General features: G+C 43.0%; 1 protein-coding gene across 4 annotated transcripts in view; it reads left to right on the plus strand.

The window, feature by feature from the left end:
* Positions 1 to 20962: 20962 nt before the first annotated feature.
* The window catches only part of CREB1 (cAMP responsive element binding protein 1), a 79914-nt gene continuing 78998 nt past the window's right edge, over positions 20963 to 21878 (plus strand). For all 4 annotated transcript variants that reach the window (XR_003122117.1, XM_025404272.1, XM_025404273.1 and 1 more), the window contains exon 1: positions 20963 to 21205. The gene's annotated coding sequence lies outside the window, so the exon portion shown is untranslated. The remainder of the gene's footprint in view (positions 21206 to 21878) is intronic.

Genomic DNA, 21878 nt, shown 5'->3' on the forward strand with positions numbered 1-21878 from the left:
TCATTTCTATACTCTGAACTGGAATCAATTGGTAATATTCAATCCAAATAGCCACCTGAAACAATACCCAAGTGCAATGGACCAAATGTTTGTGATCTCACAAAATATACTGAAATCTTATATATTCAATATATATTGAATCTTAACCCACAATGTGATGATATTAAGAGGTGGGGCTTTGGGAGGTGATTAATTCACAAGGGTAGAGCTTTCATGAATGGGTTAGTGCTCTTGTAAGAGATCTCAGAGATGTCTCTAGGTCTCTCTCCACCATGTGAGGATATGACAAGAAGATGAGAAGATGGCCATCTGCAAGCCAGGAAGTGGGTGTTCACCCACAGATAGAGATGCCTTGATCTTGGACTTCCCAGCCTCCAGAACTATGAGAAATAAACGTTTGTCATTTAAACTACGCAGTGTATGGTATTTTGTCATAGCAGTTCAAGCCGACTAAGACACCAATGGAGCACTTTGCATCTATGATTTCATTGCTTCTCATGGTTCCTTCATCTGCCTCACTCTATTTATCCTTAAAAGTTCTGCAGAGAGGCCAGGCGTGGTGGCTCACACCTGTAATCCCAGCACTTTGGGAGGTCAAGGCGGGCGGATCACGAGGTCAGGAGATCGAGACCATCCTGGCTAACACAGTGAAACCCCATCTCTACTAAAAATACAGACAATTAGCCAGGTGTGGTGGCAGGCATCTGTAGTCCCAGTTACTAGGGAGGCTGAGGCAGGAGAATGGCGTGAACCCAGGAGGCAGAGCTTGCAGTGAGCCAAGATCGCATGACTGCACTCCAGCCTGGGCGACAGAGCGAGACTCCATCTCAAAAAAAAAAAAAAAAAAGTTCTGCTGAGAGCTGAGGTGTGCCTGTAGTCTCACCCACTTGGGAGGCTAAAGTGGGAAGGATTGCTTGAGGCCAGGACTTCAAGGCTGTCATATGCTATGATCACTGTGAATAGCCACTGTACCCCAGCCTGGGTAACACAGCAAGACCTCATCTCCAAAAAAGGAAAGTTCAGAGGAGGCCTCAACTCCTTCACAGTCTTTCTTAACCTGATTTGTGTGGAGTCATTTCCTTATATGCCCATAGCACCTTGTGCTGACATCGCTCATAGGATTTATCACAATTCAGTACAACTCAACAAGTATTGAATGAATACCAATGAGACATGGGTCTAGGCACTTAGGAATCATTACTGAACAAATCAAAGATGCCTACCCTCCTAAGGAAAGATAGATAATAAACTATAATACATAAATAAATGCTGTAGTATGTTATACTGATAAGTGCTATGGGAAAAAGAAACCGTGGAGTGGATTATGGGGAATGGGATGGACTAGAGCACACAAGAGATTCAGGCTGCAGTCTAAAATAGGGTGGCCATGGCAGGCTTCAGTGAGAACATGAGATTTCATCAAAATCTTGATGGAGGTGAGGAAGTTAACTCTGTAGATTCTAGAGGAGGAGGATTTCAGGCAGAGGGAAGAGCTAAAGCAAAGATCCCTCCAGCAGGAGCATGATGATGAGATTGAGAAACTGTGAGGAGGCCAGTGAGTTTTGAGCAAAGTGCACCAGAAGCAAGGAAGAGAGGGAGAGAGGTGAAGCAGGGAGCATTAATTTTGTTGGACCTGTAGCCATTACAAAGACTTTGGCTTTTACTCTGAGCGAAATGAGGAGCTGGGAGAGCTGAGTTTTGAGTAGAGGAGAGACATTATCTGACTTAGTTTTGTAAGATTTGCTCTGGCCACTATGTTGAGAATAGAATTGTAGTGGGGCCAAGACAGAAGCAGAAAAACCTGTTAAGAGGTAATTATAGGTGAGAGATGATGATGCCTCAGGCCAGAATAGTAGCAGTAAAGGAGGGCAGATTCTCTATATAGAAACTTGGTAGATTAGATGTGGGATGTAAGAGACAAAGAGAACCCAAGGATGACTCCTGGGATTTTGATCTAAGCAACTACTACAATGGAGTTATCATGAACAAAGCGGGGAGACTATGAAAGAAACAAGTTAGGATCCAAAGAGCAGGAATTCAGAAAAGAATATAAACCTGGCCATTTTCTAAAAACCTTGCATTGACATGCTATAGTAAGATGGAGCAAACACAAGGAGAGTGAGCACAGTAGTTTGAAAGAAAATCTGGGATTCAGCAGAGGGAAACATTTTAGAAATGTTACATTTCTCACTTTCAATACTTGATATCACAGACAATATTTTGAGGAAAAAAACACAGAAATCAGTGTCTCTGAGTTGAAAAGTGATCCTGAAGAATTAGACTCTGATCATGAAAAAGTCCTAGAAATACCTGAAATGTTATGTTTACAGATTTGTTTACATTTGCCTTTATATCTATGGCACAATAATGAAATATGATTTTAAAAACCTGTCTAAATAAGTCTAATATTTTTTCAATAAATATAAAATAATTTGGTGATAAATCATTGTGTCAGTTTAATTGGAAATTAATTTTTATTGGTGATACAAAAAATGACATTTTAATCAGATGTAATGAAATATGATAGTAATATCCAATACTAATCATTTACAATGTGCCAGGGGCAGTGCAAAGTGATACGTTTCTATCTTTTCATTTCATCCTCACAACAATACTATGAAGTAGTTGCCATTATTTTCCTCTTCAGCAAAAGCTCAAAATAGCAAAGAAAATTTATACTTTCTGTATGTCCCATAAGATTTTCATACTTTGCAATATTTTTTCTTGGAAAAAGGTCATCAGCCTCTTATTTAATAATTCCTCACATTTAAGAATTTTAAGAACAAAATCTTTAGCACAAGCCTTTCATACCTGCTGCATATGTTATCGCAAGCGTGGCCTATATCTCTGTTCCATGTAGACCTCGAATTCTAGTTTCCTGTGTCTTTTGTGTTTAGAATGCTAAGTTTGGTTCTCTCTGTTAAGGTCAAAATTCAGGCATAGAAGGAAGAGTCGAGGCTAAGAGGATTGGGACACTTAAAGTCTAAGGGGTTAGACAAATACCTGAATACGTAATATAATTCATAACACATGACAGGTGCTCGGCCTCTGTGTATGCAGCAAGCTCCGACAAGGAAGGGACAACTTAGGACAAGCCCTAAGGAAAGGAAGAGAGGGTGTTTTTTAAACTCCTTTGGCTATATCACATATTATGGATAATTTCAGTAAGCATTCCTGGGCTGCAGCAAGCTACTTAGGGAGTGTTTGGTTATAACCCTTTCACATCTTGTATCACTTAGACCACAAGAGCATGCAGTATTTGTTTAATCTTGGACTACAGATGATAGACTAGGTTATATAAAAGTCCTGAAAATGATTCAGTTGCAGCTTCCTGGAAAATGTGCAAGAAACTCTGACACATAATGACAAAAGCATAGGCTCAAAACCACAGTTACGAAAACTATTTAGGACTATGCCATGGAAAGATATTAGTAACACTTACAGAGTATCAGACAGTAACATATTAGACAATAACATCTGCAGATTCAGTCCATGAATCTTCACTGGGTAATTGTACTGGGGAAGAGAGGGACAAAAAAAAGTAGTTTGTCCTGGAAGAATGGAAGAAGCCTAGTTAAGGAGATTGTGGACTTTGATTAAGAAATTATACTGGCAAGAGCCAGGACTGCGAGCACAACAAATTCTAGCAAATTCAATTCCATTTCACTCTTTATAACTCTCATTCGTAGTTTGAGAATATAGGTACGCTATAGGTACTAAGGGGCCTCTTATCTTAAAAGGATCTCAGAACTGTAATTGTATCTGCTCCAACTCATGGATTGGGATAGAATAGACATGTTTCCTGATCTATAAATGTAAGACCCTAATGATATGAAAATCTGCTTGTGCAGGGGAGGCATAGGCATATGTGTCTTCCTCTAAGTTCTGTTGGCAAGAAGATATTCCTGGAAGAAAAAACAAACATGTACAATAAATCATTGTCATTTTTGACAGGACTTTTTTAAAAAGTATGTCAAATAGTTAAGAATTTAGTTAATAGGGGCCGGGCGCGGTGGCTCAAGCCTGTAATCCCAGCACTTTGGGAGGCCGAGACGGGTGGATCACGAGGTCAGAAGATCGAGACCATCCTGGCGAACACGGTGAAACCCCGTCTCTACTAAAAAATACAAAAAACTAGCCGGGCGAGATGGCGGGCGCCTGTAGTCCCAGTTACTTGGGAGGCTGAGGCAGGAGAATGGCGTAAACCCGGGAGGCGGAGCTTGCAGTGAGCTGAGATCCGGCCACTGCACTCCAGCCCGGGCGACAGAGCGAGACTCCGTCTCAAAAAAAAAAAAAAAAAAAAAAAAAAAGAATTTAGTTAATAGGAAGAGATTCCTTGCTAAGAAAAGTTTACACAGAAAAAGAACACTAGCAATCATGACACTGAATTTTTTAAGGGTTCTTATTCTCATTTGCTGCCCAGGGATGTACACAGATAAAAAGATTTATTCTCAGTTCTGAGATCTATGATACAGCATGGTGACTATAGTTAAGAATAATGTATTATGTACTGGAAAATGGCTAAGAGAGTAGATCTTAAATGTTCTCACCACAAAAAAGAATAAGTATATGAGGTGATAGATATGTTAATTAGCTTGATTTAATCATTCCATAATGTCTATATATATTAAAACATCACATTCTATGTACTATAAATACATACAATTTTTTCTTAGTAATTTTTTTTTTTCTTTTTAGAGACAAGGACTGGATCTGTCACTCAGGCTAGAATACAGTGGCATGATCGTAGCTCACGACAGCCTCCAACTCCTGGGCTCAAGTGATCCTTCCACCTCAGCCTCCTGAGTAGTTGGGACTATAGGCACATGCCACCATGCCTAGTTAATGTTATTTTATTTTTTGTAGTGACAGGGTCTCGTTTTGTTGCCCAGGCTGGTCTTGAACTCTTGGCCTCAAGTGATCCTCCTGCTTTGAGCTCCCAAAGTGCTGGGATTATAGGCTTGAGCCACCATGCCCTGACACATATACAATTTTTATTTGTCAACTATACTTTAATAAATTGGGGGGGAAATCCTGAAAAGAGACATAATTCTTCACAGCCTTATTGTCAAAGGAAAGTTACTTTAGAGTTGCAAATAAACAGACGAAAACAACAAACAACAAAAACAGATTCATTCTCCCCTTCCCCATCATATGTACACACCCAGACAAGAAACCTGTTTCTAAATCCTTGCAGAAGTGGGGAGGGTAGAGAGAGAATAAAAGTCTTGCTGGGAGGAGCTTTTGAAAATAGACGGAGCCCTTCTTTGGATGTTATTAAGGTAAGTGTGTTGTATGTGTTGGAGCGGGGCGAGGGGAAGACAACCATTGATTAAGTATCTGAACACACAAGTCAGATACTCTGATAAGGTTAGTTTTAGAAACACTGTGGATAACTCCTAACCATGTTATGACAACATTTTCCTATGCAGAGATGGGACGCTCCTTGGGGCATGAACCACTGTATCCTGTAACTGAGTTTAGGTAGTAACGATTCCTGTTAGGGCATGAGTCTTCTGTGTTCTGTTTTCCAGTATTACCAAGACAACACTCATGACTGAACCACAACTAACACAGAGAACAGAAGTGCTTTATCAAGATGCATGTGAACTTCAGCTTTAGGATGGGTAGAATTACTGATATCTTTTGTTACTTACGTATTGAAAGAAATGTCACTATTCTTAACAAGAACTGTTTGTCTGTGCTCCTAAAAATACATCCTATGATAAATTTATTTTACTTTATCCCAGTAAAGCATCAGTTTTTAAGCCCCAAAAGACATTTGCTATGGACATTTTCTTTGCTTTCTTTTAGCATCAGGTAGCATGGGCATAAAGTCTGAAGGGAAAGAAGCAAGAACCCAATGAATCAGTTAAAAAGGCATGAGAATCCCTATCATTTTGCATTATTACTACTAATGCTTTACGTATTTGACTACTAACACTCACTAATATGAAAGTAGTACAGTCAAAAATGCAGAATTTGGACAGAAGTACAAAAAAGTGATCTTGTTCTCACAAAGTTAAATGTCTCCACCTTCTCAGGGTTGCTAATGCTGTTTTCCCACGGCCTGCTGGAAAATACTATTTTCTTTGGGTTCTTTCCAGGTGCTTTATTGAGAGGGCAAGATGGAGGAAGACGAGGCTGTTGTAAATCACTTAATTATGGAAAGACAGGGAGTGCTGACTTCAACATGCTTCTGTTTCTTCTACATAAATTCTCATCAATAGAATTGTGGAGGAAAGATGGTCAGAAAATGTAGCATTGGTGATTTGCTGATTGTTCTAGCGTAATAATTCTGAAATATTTTTATCCTATAATCTTACGTTTATACCCTAAACCAGGGTTTCTAAACTGCGTAAAGATGGACCCATTTTTTTAAAATTTCCAATCCATTGCAGATCAGTGCCTTCGTAAAATATAGTAAAAATGAATTACCAGAAAAGCAAAATTTTTAAAGCCAAGAATACAAAATATAAGTCTATAAAGTTCGTATTATTGATTTCAATAGACATAAAATATTCTATCAAATTATTATTCAAGTTTATAAATGCTTACTCTCAATGCCTACACTTATCTTGCTGCAGACAGTAACAAACTATCCGTAACTACAGTTTGACAGTTAGTCACACATATATACACACAGAACACATACACAGCACAGATGCACACACACAGACATATCAGATAAAGTAAATTTCTATCCACTTAAAGAATAGTTTAAATGTATATTATTACATTGCAGTTTTTTAAAACACTTCATACAAAAAAAGTTGATGAGAAAACAGCAGTCCCCTACCCCATCTCTCCCTATCTTCTAGTGCCCACCCAGAGAGACAGCTATCTAATAATTAAACCTGTCAAAAAAGCAACAGATGTCACCCACCCACCTTCCAACCTGACCTTCCTCTCAGAGCTCTCTTACCTATCCTTCTCAATCCCAAGTTGTTGTTTCTGAGACCATTGCACAGATGTTGTCCTGAGCATTCTTTTTGCTCCCTTCTATATAAAGGTTCCTTTTGAAATAGGTAGTATTATTGTTAAAACATTCGCTATTCCTGCATTGGGGTGGATGCTACTTCTTCATCCCATTGATATGAGTCTTGGCCATGATTTGTGATGTCCACCTTATAGACATGCTGTAATAGAAGGATTTTATATCCTTGCCCTGTTAAACTCAGAAGTGACCAGGTGATTTGGAATAGCCAGTGATACATCAATTCCAGGTAAAAGCTAAAAAGGCAGACTCACCATCGCTGTCTTCTCCCTCTGTCATAAGACTAGCAATGTCTCAGATAGAGCATGCTCCATTAGCCTGCATCCCATAAACCTATGATGTAAACCATGGAGAGTTTAGTGCCATTTGTTACTGCATCGTAGCCTAAGCTGACAGATATATCCTTGTTCTTGGCTCTTCTTTTTTGGATTAATCCCTCATTTGGTATTTTAGTAGCTTCCTGAGAAAGTATTCATGACAGGCAAAGACCTAGTTGTCTGAAAACAACAGAATACTGGATTTGGTATAATTTTCTCTCAGAATTAGAAAGCATTGATAAGTTATTTTCTAGCTTCAATGATGCTGTTGAGAAGTCCAGGGCCAATCTCACTCCTAATCCTTTGTATGTAACCCTTAATCCCCACTTACAAGGTTATATGTGCTTTTTAAAAAATAACTGTTATTCCAAAATGGCATGGTCACCGGTCCTTTTGAGATTTAAATATCTCTTTCAATCTTAATGTTCATGTGTTTCTAATCTAGGAAAGTATCTCCCATCATTTTTCTCCTTAAGATCATCTTTTAGTCCTTTTTTTAAAAAAACAATTTAGCTTTTTCAAAGTTATACATGTTCATAGTTTAAAGAGTCAACAGCCCTCTCACTGAATATTTGCCCTTCCCCATAGACAGCCACCGTACATTCTTTTAGCTGAGTCTTTGGAATTAACTACCATATCTCTAAATAAAATGTTTTAATTGTGGCAATGTGGTATTTCTGCTTCAGACATTATTTATTGGCTTCATTATGGAAATAAGAGGACTCCTCCCTCTCTGCATGCCCACCACATTCACCTTTCACCATGTATCACTATTTCAGTTAGATCAATAATCAGTATTTATATTATTAGAACCTTGTATTTTAGTCAGATTTGAGCCAAATATAAACTATGATTACTTTTCTTCTCCTACCCAACTCTTTGTTTTCCCTGGAGTTAATAAGTGTATTGTTCTTTTCATTTACTTAGTTTTCTAAGAAGATACCACTAATTCAAAACTATCTACCACTTGTTGAAATCTCATCTCAATACATTCAAATACATCAGATTTTCTGTTTGGTTAGTCAGTTGGTTATATAGTTTGCTGAATTATCTCTTTCATGCTGAACACTTTGTTTAAGTGTATGCTAATCCCTGATTTTCCAATCATATTTAAGAAGGCACTAAAATGATGGCGGAAAGCTCTGTGTGCATAACAGAAGTTGGATATATTTTAGTAAGCAATTTTTTAGTAGCCTATATCTTTTAAATGTTTAGCTTAATGTTCTGCAGGCCCCCCTTTGTACTTTTTTCCTAGCTACTGCAAATGGAATGAAAAAGTATAGCCTCCGATTCCTTCTGCAGGCACTTAGGTATCAGCTTCCTCTACTCTGCCAAGTCAGTTACCTTTCTCCCATCCACTTTTCGTCTTCCAAACATATGTTGAGTTATCTCAATTTCTGTTACCTCCTTTCCTGCCCTTTCTGTCCTTTGAAGGTTATATTAGTTTCTTATTGCTGCTGTAACAAATTACCACAAACTTAATGGCTTAAAACAACACAAATTTATTATCTTACAGTTATGGAGGACTGAAGTACAAAATCAGTCTCAGTGGGCTAAAATCAAGGTGTCAGCAGGGCTGCATTCCTCCTGAAAACTCTAGGGGAGAATCTGTTTCTTTGACTTTTCTAGCTCCCAGAGGTTGTCTGCATTCCTTGGCTCATGGCCTCATCTTCCTTCTTCAAAGCCAGCAGGGGAGCAAATCCTAACTCTCCTTCCTCCCTCTTTCCTTATAAGGATCTTTGTAATCACATTGGGCCCACCTAAAACCTCCAAATTAATCTCCTCATCTCAAACTCCTTCATTTAATCAAATCTGCAAAGTCCCTTTTGCCATGAGATAAAACACATTCATATTCTAATCGAGGAAAGTATCTCCTATCCAAGAATCAGGTTCCAAGAATCAGGACATGGACATCTTGGGGGTGAGGGCATTGTTCTACATAAAGTCTTATACTTTTCTTTTTTTTTTTTTTGAGACAGAGCCTTGCTCTGTCACCCAGGCTGGAGTACAGTGGTACAATCTCGGCTCACTGCAACCTCCGCCTCCTAGGTTCAAGCGATTCTCCTGCCTCAGCCTCCCAAGTAGCTGGGATTACAGGCATGTGCCACCATATCTGGCAAATTTTTGTATTTTTGTATTTTTAGTAGAGATGGGGTTTCAGCATGTTGCCCAGGCTGGTCTCGAACTCCTTGCCTTGGCCTCCCAAAGTGCTGGGATTACAGGTGTGAGCCACTGCGCCAGCCGGTTTTATACTTTTCTTATTCCTTACTGTGGGGTGTCAGGAAAGAGCAGAGTAAAAAGCATGTGTTCAATCATCTTGTTTAATCAGGAATCCAAATAGTGTATGTCCTGGGTTCCAATCTTTGAGACTCTTCTCACATCTACTTCTGATATAGATATAATAACAGCATAGAAATAATCAAATCTCAGCCAGGCACGGTGGCTCACGCTTGTAATCCCAGCACTTTGGGAGGCCAAGGCAGGCGGATCACGAGGTCAGGAGATCGAGACCATCCTGTGAATGGTGAAACCCTGTCTCTACTAAAAATACAAAAAATTAGTCGGGCATGTGGTGGGCACCTGTAGTCCCAGCTGCTCGGGAGGCTGAGGCAGGAGAATGGTGTGAACCCGGGAGGCGGAGCTTGCAGTGAGCCCAGATCATGCCACTGCACGCCAGCCTGAGCGACAAAGCGAGACTCCGTCTCGAAAATTAAATTAAATTAAATTTTTAACAAAAGAAATAATCAAATCTCAATAAAGCCCTCAATCCACATATGAAACTAGAACAGGACCAGGCACGGTGGCTCAAGCCTGTAATCCCAGCACTTTGGGAAGCCGAGGCAGGCAGATCATCTGGGGTCAGGAGTTCAAGACCAGCCTGGCCAACATGGCAAAACCCCATCTCTACTAAAAATACAAAAATTAGCTGGGTGTGGTGGTGCACGCCTGTAGTTACAGCTACTTGGGAGGCTGAGGCAGCAGAGTCACTTGAACCTGGGGGGTGGAGGTTACAGTGAGCAGAGATCACGCTACAGCACTCCAGCCTGGGCGACACAACGAGACTCCATTTCAAAAGAAAGAAAGAAACTAGAACAGGCCTCAGAAATGTTCTCGTAAACGCTGTCACTGTTTTGGAGAGCAGGCAGAATAGGAATGAGAAGAAAATAAAAGTAGAAAAAATAAGTGAGAGGAGGAAAAGTTTTTTTTTAAAGGAAATGCATATGACAAGATTATGAAATGTGCAGGTTACTTAGTAATCTGGTACTACCTGTGGACTAGTAGAGAAGAATCAAAGGTAGGAATCAGAAGGCAACATCATATATGAACAAAAAAGCTAAGGTTAGAATTGGAAGTTCTAAATTCAGACCCCAATTCTCAAACTTACAAGTTTGATCTTGTGGAAGCCAGTTAAGTAACTTGGTTCTATAGCTGAGGAACCTGAAACTCAGAGAAGTTATCTGAATTTAAATTAGCACATATATGTAAAAGACCGTAGGAAAATATCCATCACAGAACAGTTGAATGTCAGCTGTATCTGAAGCAGACAGTGGCACTAATTGAAAACTTAGCATTTTGGCATTGGCAGTGATACCATAACACGAAAACCCAACAGCTAGAAGGCAGATTGAAAGAAAATCATCTCTTCCATTTCTAAAAAGGTAGGCTAGCCTAGCCACGAGAAAATTCACCTTAATACCTGGATATAATTGCAGATAGGCTATAGAAATACCACTTAAATTCATTCAAATTTTTTTTTACCAAGTCCAGATGGAACATTCAAAAAAATTTTAACAAACTCCTCCAACATGCCAAACACCATGCTAGGTATTAAGGGTACAGCAATGAATAAGGCAGACACAATCTCTGTCTTCACAGAGATTAGTTCAGCAGGGAAACAGACAATTAACAAAACAATGACAAGATAGGTGCTTTGACGGAAATAAAAACGTAGAGTCCAGGGACCTAAACCAGACTAGGGTGTCGGCGTTGGGGAGTTATGTGTGGCTCTCATGAGTTAATGACACACCCTTCAGAGCTCAGCTAAAGAGCAGGAGCTAGTGAAGCAAAGATACACGGGAAGGGTTTGGCAGTGTTTCAAGGAGCCCACTCCTTTGACTAGGGAGAGTGACAAGGTACCTTGGAGGCCAGTCAGCCTAAATCTTGTATTATGCATGAAACGGCAACAGGGTTGATACCAGAAGAAAGTGCTTGGTTAGGAAGGTGCTTTTAGAATGACAGAATTACCATGATGGAGTCATAATTATTTTGCTTTCTTTTCAAGGTAAAGTTCTTCTCCCCTTTTCATTCTGTAAGCAGGCAGTGGAACACAATGGTTAAGAGTTCAGGCTCTAAAGCCTGTTAGAATGTGCCTGGATTCACATTCTGACTCTGACACTCACTGGCTCTAAGACCACAGACATATTTCCTCTCTGGCTTCAGTTTAGTCATCTGTAAAATGTTGCTAATATTAATATTTCCCTCACTGGGTTGTTGTGAGGATTAAATTAGGTAATGTATCAAAAGGTGTTTAGAAGAGTGCCAGCACAAAGCAAGCACTCAATAAATCTTTTTTTTTTTTTTTTTTTTTTTTCCTGAGATAGAGTCACTCTGTTGCCCAGACTGGAGTGCAGTGATACAATCTCGGCTCATTGCAACCTCCGCCTCCTGGGTTGAAGAGATCCTCCTGCCTCAGCCTCCCAAGTAACTGGGACTGCAAGCACGTGCCATCATGCCTGGCTAATTTTTGCATTTTCCATAGAGACAGGGTTTCACCATGTTAGCCAGGCTGGACTTGAACTCTTGACCTCATGATCTGGCGGCCTCGGCCTCCCAAAGTGCTGGGATTATAGGCTTGAGCCACTGTGCCCAGCCAATAAATCTTTGCTTGTTACTGTTATTGGTTTTAGTTGCCAGACACTGGACTTTTTGCAATTTCTAAGATAATAAGAGACCACCTGACTTTGTTTACATGGCATTGCTTTCAGTTGCAGAGAAGATGGAATATGCAGCAGCACTAGTATCCTACCACTTGGCCCTTGAAGTGCTAATTACAAGCTACCAGAATCTTACTGATCAGTTCTCCAGTTCTGACTCTGTGACATGGGAAGACCAGAAAGCTTCAAAGAGGTCTACGTCTCTTTCAGGTTACAAGGAACCCAGACAGAAATGGCAGAGTGTAGCCACGTAGAAATCGGGCACCACAAGAAGATGTTAACTTGGTGGAGCCACCATGATTCAGGCTGTAATACAGAAGCTCAATATTTATAGATGCACCTACAGGTGATCAGTCTAAGAAAGACCTGCTTATGCTAATCCAGGAGATTACATCCAAAATTTCAATTGTATTCATTCAACAAATATTTGAGTGCCAGCTGTGTACCAGACACTCTTCTAGATGTTAAGGATATAGTACTGAAAAAAAAAAGGGACAAAAGTCCCTGCCCTAGAGGGGGCAGACAATAAACACAATAAATAAGTTAATATATAGCGCAGAGAAAGTGGTATGTGCAATGGAGAAAAATAAGTAGTAAAGGAAAATAGCAAGAGCAAAAGAGCAAAGAAGTGAGTTGTTCGGTGATCAATTTCCACCACAGTAGTAAAGAAAGGCCTCACAGAAACAGGGGCATTTTAGCAAAGACCTGAGGAGTCGAGGAAGACATGGATATCTGGAAGAAGCATTCAGGGCAGAGACAACAGCAAGGGGAAAGTCTCTTAGGAGAGAGTGTGTTCAAAGTGTTTGAGAAACAGCAAGGAGGCCGCCAATGTGACTGAACAGAGAATGGAGGGGAATAACAGCAGGAAGTAAGACCAGAGAGGTAAGGGTGGTGTACAGGGACTAATTGTAAAAATATTTGTTTTTACTCCGAGTGAGATAGGAAGCTTGTAGAAAGGTTTAAACAGTCTTAATATGGTCTGCTCTATACTGTTAAAGGTATCACTCTGGCTGCTGTGTTGAGAATAGAATGAATGTTAAGGATAGCTAATACAAAATTCTAGTCAATGATGGCAGTAGTTTGGACCAAGCTGCTATCAGTGGAGTTGGGGAGAGTGGTCATATATTTTGAAGAGACAGCAACAGGCTTTGATGACAAACTTAATGTGGGATATAAAAGAGTTGCTGAGTTGGCCTCAGCAATCAAATGATGGAGTTGCCAGTAACTGAGATAAAGAAGGTTGTAGGTAGAGAAAGCTTTTGAGGGGAAGGGGTATGCTGAGTTTTGTTTTGGATATGATCAAATGAAGAGGTCTATTAAACGTACAACTAAAGATGCTGAGGTACTTGGAATACAAGCTTGGATTTAAGACTTGGGAGTTGTGAGCATATTTATCTTTAAAGACATAAGATTGAATTAGCTGGACATGATGGTGTGTGCCTGTCATCTCAGCTACTCAGGAGGCTGAGGTGGGAGGATTATTTGAGCCAGGATATAGAGGCTGCAGTAAGCCATGATTGCACCAGTGCACTCCAGCCTGAGCAACAGAGCGAGATCTTGTCTCAAAAATAATAAACAAATAATAAATAATAAAATAAAACCACAAGATTACTTAGTGAGCATTGATAACAGCTCCCTTCACATTGATTTCACATTGATTTCAACTGTGAAGAGTCTCAGCATCCCCAACTTCTCAGCTGGGGAAGAATTTCTGAGTAGATCTGATGCTTGAATCAGCAGGGTGGAGTACATTCCCTTAACCAGTGCTGGAGAAACTGTTACCATTCATTCACTCTTTCATTCAACAGACACTACTGAGCACCTACTATTACATGACAGTTACTAGGATACAAGTTCAACAAAACACAACTTTGCCTTTGAGAGTTCATGGTTCAATAAAGAGTATGTGTAAGTATACATGAAATGAATAAGTAGAGTTATAAGAGTTAAGGCGGGTACATGTATACAAAAGAGACAAAAACGAATTAAGTGGTTAACTATTCAGTAATGGGGACATTTGGGTCATTCACATTTTTTTAGCCATCATAAATAGAGGGATACTGAGGATTTCAATTAATTCCTCACCCAGAAGTATTTACATATTGATATCTATTATATTAAGACTGTAAGACATCTTAGCAAATAAATAAGAAACCCATAATATATCTCCCTCCTCGCCTTAACTGAAAGAATAATCAAGAAAATAAATCTGAACAGTGTAAAACCACCTGAGACTGAAGACAGGCAAGTTATAAATTCATTCAACAAGTATGTATATATATCGAGCACATATTATGTCAGGACACGATTCCAAATGTTTGAGATACATCAGTGAGCAAAAACAAAAATACTGCTTTTTAGAACTTGTATTTTAGCAGGGGAAACAGTCAACGACAACATAAAAAGTAGTAAAATAGATTGTATGTTTGAAGGTAATAGGTCCCACTGAAAAAAAGGATTAACAGGGTAAGGGGATTCCAGAAAACTGGGATGCGTAGGGGGGTGGCTGAGGTGAGGGTCGAGTTGCAAGTTTAAGTAGTGTGGTTAAGGTCTCAGTGAGGTGACATTTTGGCAATGATTTGAAGGAGGCAAGGGAGATAGCTCTCTGCATATTTGGAAAAAGCATTCTAAGCATGGGAAAAGCCCTAGGGTGCCAAGGAAGAAGTGTGGCTGGTGCCCAGAAAGGAAATAAGTAGGGAAATTTCTTAAGTTATTGCAGTAATCCAGGCAAGAGCTGAAGTTATTAGGCTCACTTGTAATGGTAGTATGTAATCAGTTTGGGGATGTATTAATATTTTAAAGGTATAGTCAACAAAATTTCCTGATAAATGTGGAAAAAGGAAGTCACTAATATCATGCCAAGGTTTTTTGGTTTTTTGTTTGTTTGTTTGTTTTTGAGATGGAGTTTCGCTCCTGTTGCCCAGGCTGGAGGGCAATGGTGCAATCTTGGCTCACAGCAACCTCCACCTCCCGGGTTCAAGCAATTCTCCTGCCTGAGCCTCCCAAGTAGCTGGGATTACAGGCATGCGCCACCATGCCCGGCTAATTTTGTATTTTTAGTAGAGATGAGGTTTCTCCATGTTGGTCAGGCTGGTCTCGAACTCCTGACCTCAGGTGATCCACCTGCCTCGGCCTCCCAAAGTACAGGGATTACAGGCATGAGGCACCGCGCCCAGCCCATGCCAAGATTTTTAACCTTGGCCATTAAGATGCAAAGGGCTGCAGGTGCAGATGTGAGGGAGACAATTAGGTCCATTTGGACACACTGAGTTTGAGATGTCTAGTAGACATCTGTAGCACCTCAGATAATCTTGGCCTCGCTTGGCTGTGGGGCCACTGGCCAATCAACCTCAGCCAGAAACGACCTGGCAGCGTTTTGCCTCCTGGTCAGGTCACATATCACATGAGTGTCTGCTTGGTGCCCCCATAAAATTAAAGTAAGTGTGTTTGGCCGGGGGAGCAGGAAGAGACAGTAGTGTTAGCAATCCTTTGACTGAATCTTGACCTCCTGCCCCAATTCACTCCTTTTCCCTATACTCATTTTCTTGGAATTGTACTCCCTAATAAAATAACAGCACAGAGCCTTTTGCCTCAGGCTATGCTATCTGGGAGAACAGAGGCTAAGACAACATCGAAGTGGAAATATGAAAACATGGTATTTTAAATGAGTATGGAGTTTGGGAAAGTGATTTGGGGAGAGGATATAATTTTGAGAGTTGTCAACATAGACATAGTACTTACAATCACGAGAGTGCATGACGGCACAAAAGAGTGAGCAAAAAGACAAATGTCAGAAAGTAGAGAGGCTGAAAATGTTAGAACATGTGAGAGGAAAGACAATCTGTTTTGTTCATAATTTCCCCAGTCTCTAGAAGAATGCCTGGCACAAAGTAGGTGCTCCACAGATATTTTTAGAATAAATGAAATAGGTCACCATGGTCTTGGGGTTAGGTAGGAAAGCAAATCACAGGAGGTGATGAACTAGGCTAGGCAGGGTTCATGGAACTTGAGTTCACAATGAGGGTGAAAATTATATTCGACAGCAGAAAGGGCAAAAAATAACAGGAAGAGGAAGTTGTGATTACAGAAAAGCTCTCAAATACCACTTTCTCTTTGAAGCCTTTTATAATCATCTTATGGGACCTTCCCCCATTCTGGACCTCTTTCAAGATACTTTTCTTATACTCTATCAAGTTACATCCATGTGCGCTCCTCCTTCATCTCCCTGATATTGACCACATTTTGCAATTGGAAAACTGAGTCAAAAATAGGGGGTTGCCTGTAGTCCCAGCTACTCAGGAGGCTGAGGGCAAGAGAGTCACTTGAGCCCAGGAGTGCGGGGCTGTCACGTGCGATGACCGCTCCTGTGTACAGCCACTGCACTTCAGTCTGAGCAACACAGGGAGAGCCTGATCCTGAAAAAAATTCATTTTAAAATGGAGGTGGCTTCCAAATCCCAGAGACAAAACTTGGACACTGAAAGTAGAAATGTCAGAAAGTAGTGAGGTTGAAAATGCTAGAGTATATCCGAAGAGAGAATACTCAAGAGAGAAATGTCAAAGTAGAGAGATTGAAAATCTGGAGTATACCCCAAATTGTTAGTAGTAAAATAACTTGCATTGGAATGAATGGATGATTGAATAAATGAATGAACAAAGTTAGGTGGGAACGGAGGCCATTAGAGTAGAAGTCAAGAAGAATACATGTTTTAATAATTGTTTGAGGCCCACTGGTCTGACAGTAAGGGCCCAAGTGAATAGGGGAAGCTAGCCTCCAGTTAGAAGACACCTAGAAAATTAGCAAAATAATCAATGATAATAAGGGTCTAAATGAAGGTCAGTGTATATAAAAAGGAAGAATCAATATGAGGACATTTTAAAATAAAAACTCACCATATTTGCTGAGTGATAATTATGGGTTATGAGTAAATAATTCCAAAGTTTTGATACCATGTATAAGGCCACGGTAAGAAGAGCAGGTAGATGAATTCAATTTTTTTTTTTTTTTTTTGAGACGAAGTCTCACTCTGTCGCCCAGGCTGGAGTGCAGTGGCCGGATCTCAGTTCACTGCAAGCTCCGCCTCCCGAGTTTACGCCATTCTCCTGCCTCAGCCTCCCGAGTAGCTGGAACTACAGGCGCCCGCCACCACGCCCAGCTAGTTTTTTTTGTATTTTTTTAGTAGAGATGGAGTTTCACCATGTTAGCCAGGATGGTCTCAATCTCCTGACCTTGTGATCCGCCCGTCTCAGCCTTCCAAAGTGCTGGGATTACAGGCTTGAGCCACCGCACCTGGCCGACGAACCCAATTTTGAAAACGTATTTGACACAAGGATGATATCCAAATAAAAGCTAGTAATAGGCAACATTTTTCCTAACATTGTTCCAAGTACAAACATTGTTCCAAGTATACTTCACAGGTATTATGTCATGTAATCATTACAATAACACTATGAGGTAAGTGCTATTATCATCTTTGTTTTACAAATGGGAAAACTGAGGCACAAGAGTGAACAATTTGCCCAAAGTCATTAGCTAATAAGTGGCTGAGCCAATGCAATGAATTCACCCCCACCCCCATCTCCTGCAAATTCGTATTTTGAAATCTTCACCCTCAATGTGATGGTATTAGGAGATGAGGCCTTTGGGAGGTAAACCCCATGCGAATGGGATTAGTGCCTTATGAAAGGAACCCAAGAGCTCTTGCTCTCTTTCTGCACTGTGAGATAAAGAGAAAAAACAGCCATTTACAACCCTGAAGAGGGCCTTCACCAGAACCTGACCATGTTGGCAGCCTGATTTCAGACATCCAGCCTCCAGAGCTATGAGAAATAAATTTCTGTTGTTTATAAGCCACCAAGTCCACATGGTACTTTATTACGGAAACCTGAACTCACTGAGAGCCAGGATTTGAACTCAAATGTTGAGAAACTTTGCCCGGGACCACTCAGAAATTCACTATTTATTCGATAAATATTTAACAAGTACCACTATATTCTAGACATTGTGTTGTTGCTAGGGAGAGGAAAAGCTGGTAGTGAACAAGAGAGATGTGGTCCCTACCTGCACAATTACATGGACACTAACTAAATAATGAGAAGTAGGAATTGCAAAAGAAAGTGATAAATTACAGTTAGGTAGGAGGAATGGGTGAGAGAAAAGAATTCCAGGGGAAGGGAAGGGCATGCGTAAATACCCTGAAGTGAGAGCCTACAGTAGGGAATAAAAAGAGGAGAGCCTGGAAAAAATTAAAATACTATGCAAGGAGTGCAGGTAGCTAAGGGGACAGATGGAAAGGCTGGAGAGAAAGACAAGATAATGGAGCTTAGACAATGTGTGGTAAGCAAAGGGAGGCCACTGGAGGAATTTAAGCAGGTCAATGATCAGATTTATATTTAAAAAATTACTCTGGCAGCAGTATGGCAAATGTATTGGAATGAGGCAAGAGCAGTTTTGGAGGACCTGAATGGGTTATTGTGGGACTTCAAGCAAGAGACCACAGTGGTTTAGACTAAAATGGGAATGAAAAAATGGTCATGGGAACAGAGAGGTCACAAATCCAATTTTCCAGGGAACAGACAGATGTAGGTGATTCTGCTGTGTGTTGGAGGTGTGTTAGGTTTCTTGCATGAACTGAGTAGATGTTAAGATACCCTTTACTGAACCAGGGACTATGGGAGGAGCATTTCGAAGGAATTATGATACACAGGCTGAGTTTGAAATGCCCTAAGTCATCCAAATGAAAAGTGTACCAAAGGCAGTATGTTGGAACTATGAATATAGGGTTCCAGAGCAAGACCTAGGCTTGGGTTATGGATTGAAGAGTCTTTGACAGAAGGTATTTGATACTACTGGGAGAGCATAAGACCACCTAGGAAAGTGTATGGGGAGACTCAGTAAGAAGGCCAGGGTTCATTCAGCTCAGCATGATTCCAATGTGTAAGAGGTAGATCAAGAAGGAGAGGCTGGTTGTTAAAGAGAAAACTCAGGTAGAGAGGAAACCTGTGACATAAGACCAGAGGGAAGACGGTATTTGGAAGAGAGTGTGGTCAATCGTGTCAAATACTGGGATGAGGGCTTGTAAAATGAGGACTGAAAAGATCCGCTGCATTTACAGACATGAAGCTTGTCTGTGGACAATTCAGAACCACTTCAGGTGAGCAGTGGGGACACTGGAGAGGGCTGGGAGGTGGGATGTGAGAGACTGTCCAGGGGTAAGAGACAGCTGGAGTTGTTGCAGAGCAATTTAGGGAGAAGAGAAATCTTTTTAAAGAATTGAGAGACTTAAGCATGTTTAAATACTAGTAAGAAAGAGCCAGTAGAGAAGGAAATGTTGAGAGTAACAGAAGGAAAGGAGACTCGTTAAGGGCAAAGTCTATGAGAAAATAGTAGGGTACCTGGAGTACCAGGAAGGACAGTTCTTTACAAGAGGAGTAATGGGCGGAGTCCAGATTTGAACACTCTCTGCTTCCTAAAGACACGTGTCCTTTAAAGGACAGAAAAATAATGATTAAGACTTGAGGCCAGGCGCGCTGGCTTACGCGTGTAACCACACCACTTTAGGAGGCCAAGGCGGGTGGATCACCTGAGGTCAGGAGTTCCAGACCAGCCTGGCCAACATGATGAAACCCCATCTCTACTAAAAACACAAAAATCAGCCAAGTGTGGTGGCAGGTGCCTGTAATCCCAGCTACTTGGGAGGCTGAGGCAGAAGCTGCAGTGAGCCGAGATCGTACCACCGCACTCCAGCCTGGGCGACAAGACCTAGACTCCGTCTCAAAAAAAAAAAAAAAAAAGACTTGAAACCCCAGGGAGAGGGGCGCAGAGTTCACTATCAGGGAGAATGGGGACCTAGTGGTGTGGTCCTGGGCGACCTCTGAGAGAGCAGTTCAGTAGTTTCCAGCCACGGAAGTCCCCCTGCTGGGTTTAGGGTGCAGTGGGTGCGAATCCCTGCTGTAGAAAACAGGCTGAAGAAAGCAAGCCACACAGGATGTTGTCTGGAGAAGGGCGGGCAGGTGGGATGGGGCATATTTCCAGCGGTCCCGGCAGGTTGTGGCTCGGAGGCCTCCGAGGGCCGTCGACGTCAGCCACGGCCGGGGCAGAGCGACGGCCCGGGCAGAGCCCCGAGAGGTGCCACAGTACCGGGGCCAAAGCCCCTCAGAAAAGCATGCTCCGCCGGCGGCCGCCAGGTTTCTCTGCGGAGTCTCAGAAAGGAAAACCCGTCCCCACGGGGGTCCCACGACGTCCCCGGGTCCCAGGCGCCGGGACGTTGGCAGAGGCGCAGCAGACCTTCCTCCCCAACCCGTACGGCTCCCGCGGTCCCCCGTCTCCCGGCGGCGTCGGAAAGTTCCCGGGGCTCGCGGCGGTCAAGACCAGAGCCGGGGCAGCCGCAGCCGCCTTCTTAGCCCGCCGCTCACCGCCACAGAGGCAGGCCTGCGTGGGGGTTTCCACCAAGTCGCCGACACCCCTCAGGAATTCCCCTACTGGGCCACACACAAACCCCGCTTCCTCCTTCAAATTTCCGCCGCCAGCTCTATCGATCCGAACGCCGCGCTGGGGTTTAGACCACTCCTCCCGCCGCCGGGCTCAGCCCGCCTTCGCCTTCCCTCTCCCGGCGGAACTCGTCCGCCTCGCGCGAAGAAACCCGAAGGCCTTCGGCAAGTTCCGTCCCCAGCGCGGGGGCGGGGCCGCTCGAGCTGCTCCGGGCCCAGCTCGGCTGTTTCCGTGCGCGGCCGCTGCGCACTCGGCACTGGGCGGCGCTGGCTGGCTCCCTGGCTGCGGCTCCTCAGTCGGCGGCGGCTGCTGCTGCCTGTGGCCCGGGCGGCTGGGAGAAGCGGAGTGTTGGTGAGTGACGCGGCGGAGGTGTAGTTTGACGCGGTGTGTTACGTGGGGGAGAGAATAAAACTCCAGCGAGATCCGGGCCGTGAACGAAAGCAGTGACGGAGGAGCTTGTACCACCGGTAAGAGGAGCAGGAGGAGGAGGCAGGAGCCAGAGAGAGCCGGGGGGACGGAGGGGGGACGGGGAGGCGCCGGACACCCGCGCTTGGGGCCTTCCCCTCGCAGGAGGGGCCGCGGTAAAGATGGAGCCTCCGCCCGAGCCCCACAACATCGCCGCCGCTCGCAGCGAACAAAGAATAATGGCGGCGGACTGGAGCCAGCGGCGGCCGGGGCGGCAGCGACTCTGCCTGCAGCCAGCGGCGGCGCTCATGGCGGGGGGCGGCGGGCGGCGGGCGGCGGGCGGCGGGCGGCGGGTGGGTCTTTACCGCGGCCCCTCCTGCGAGGGGAAGGCCCCAAGCGCGGGTGTCCGGCGCCTCCCCGTCCCCCCTCCGTCCCCCCGGCTCTCTCTGGCTCCTGCCTCCTCCTCCTGCTCCTCTTACCGGTGGTACAAGCTCCTCCGTCACTGCTTTCGTTCACGGCCCGGATCTCGCTGGAGTTTTATTCTCTCCCCCACGTAACACACCGCGTCAAACTACACCTCCGCCGCGTCACTCACCAACACTCCGCTTCTCCCAGCCGCCCGGGCCACAGGCAGCAGCAGCCGCCGCCGACTGAGGAGCCGCAGCCAGGGAGCCAGCCAGCGCCGCCCAGTGCCGAGTGCGCAGCGGCCGCGCACGGAAACAGCCGAGCTGGGCC

Source organism: Theropithecus gelada, chromosome 12 (genome assembly GCF_003255815.1).
Source record: "Theropithecus gelada isolate Dixy chromosome 12, Tgel_1.0, whole genome shotgun sequence".
NCBI classification, from domain to species: domain Eukaryota; kingdom Metazoa; phylum Chordata; class Mammalia; order Primates; family Cercopithecidae; genus Theropithecus; species Theropithecus gelada.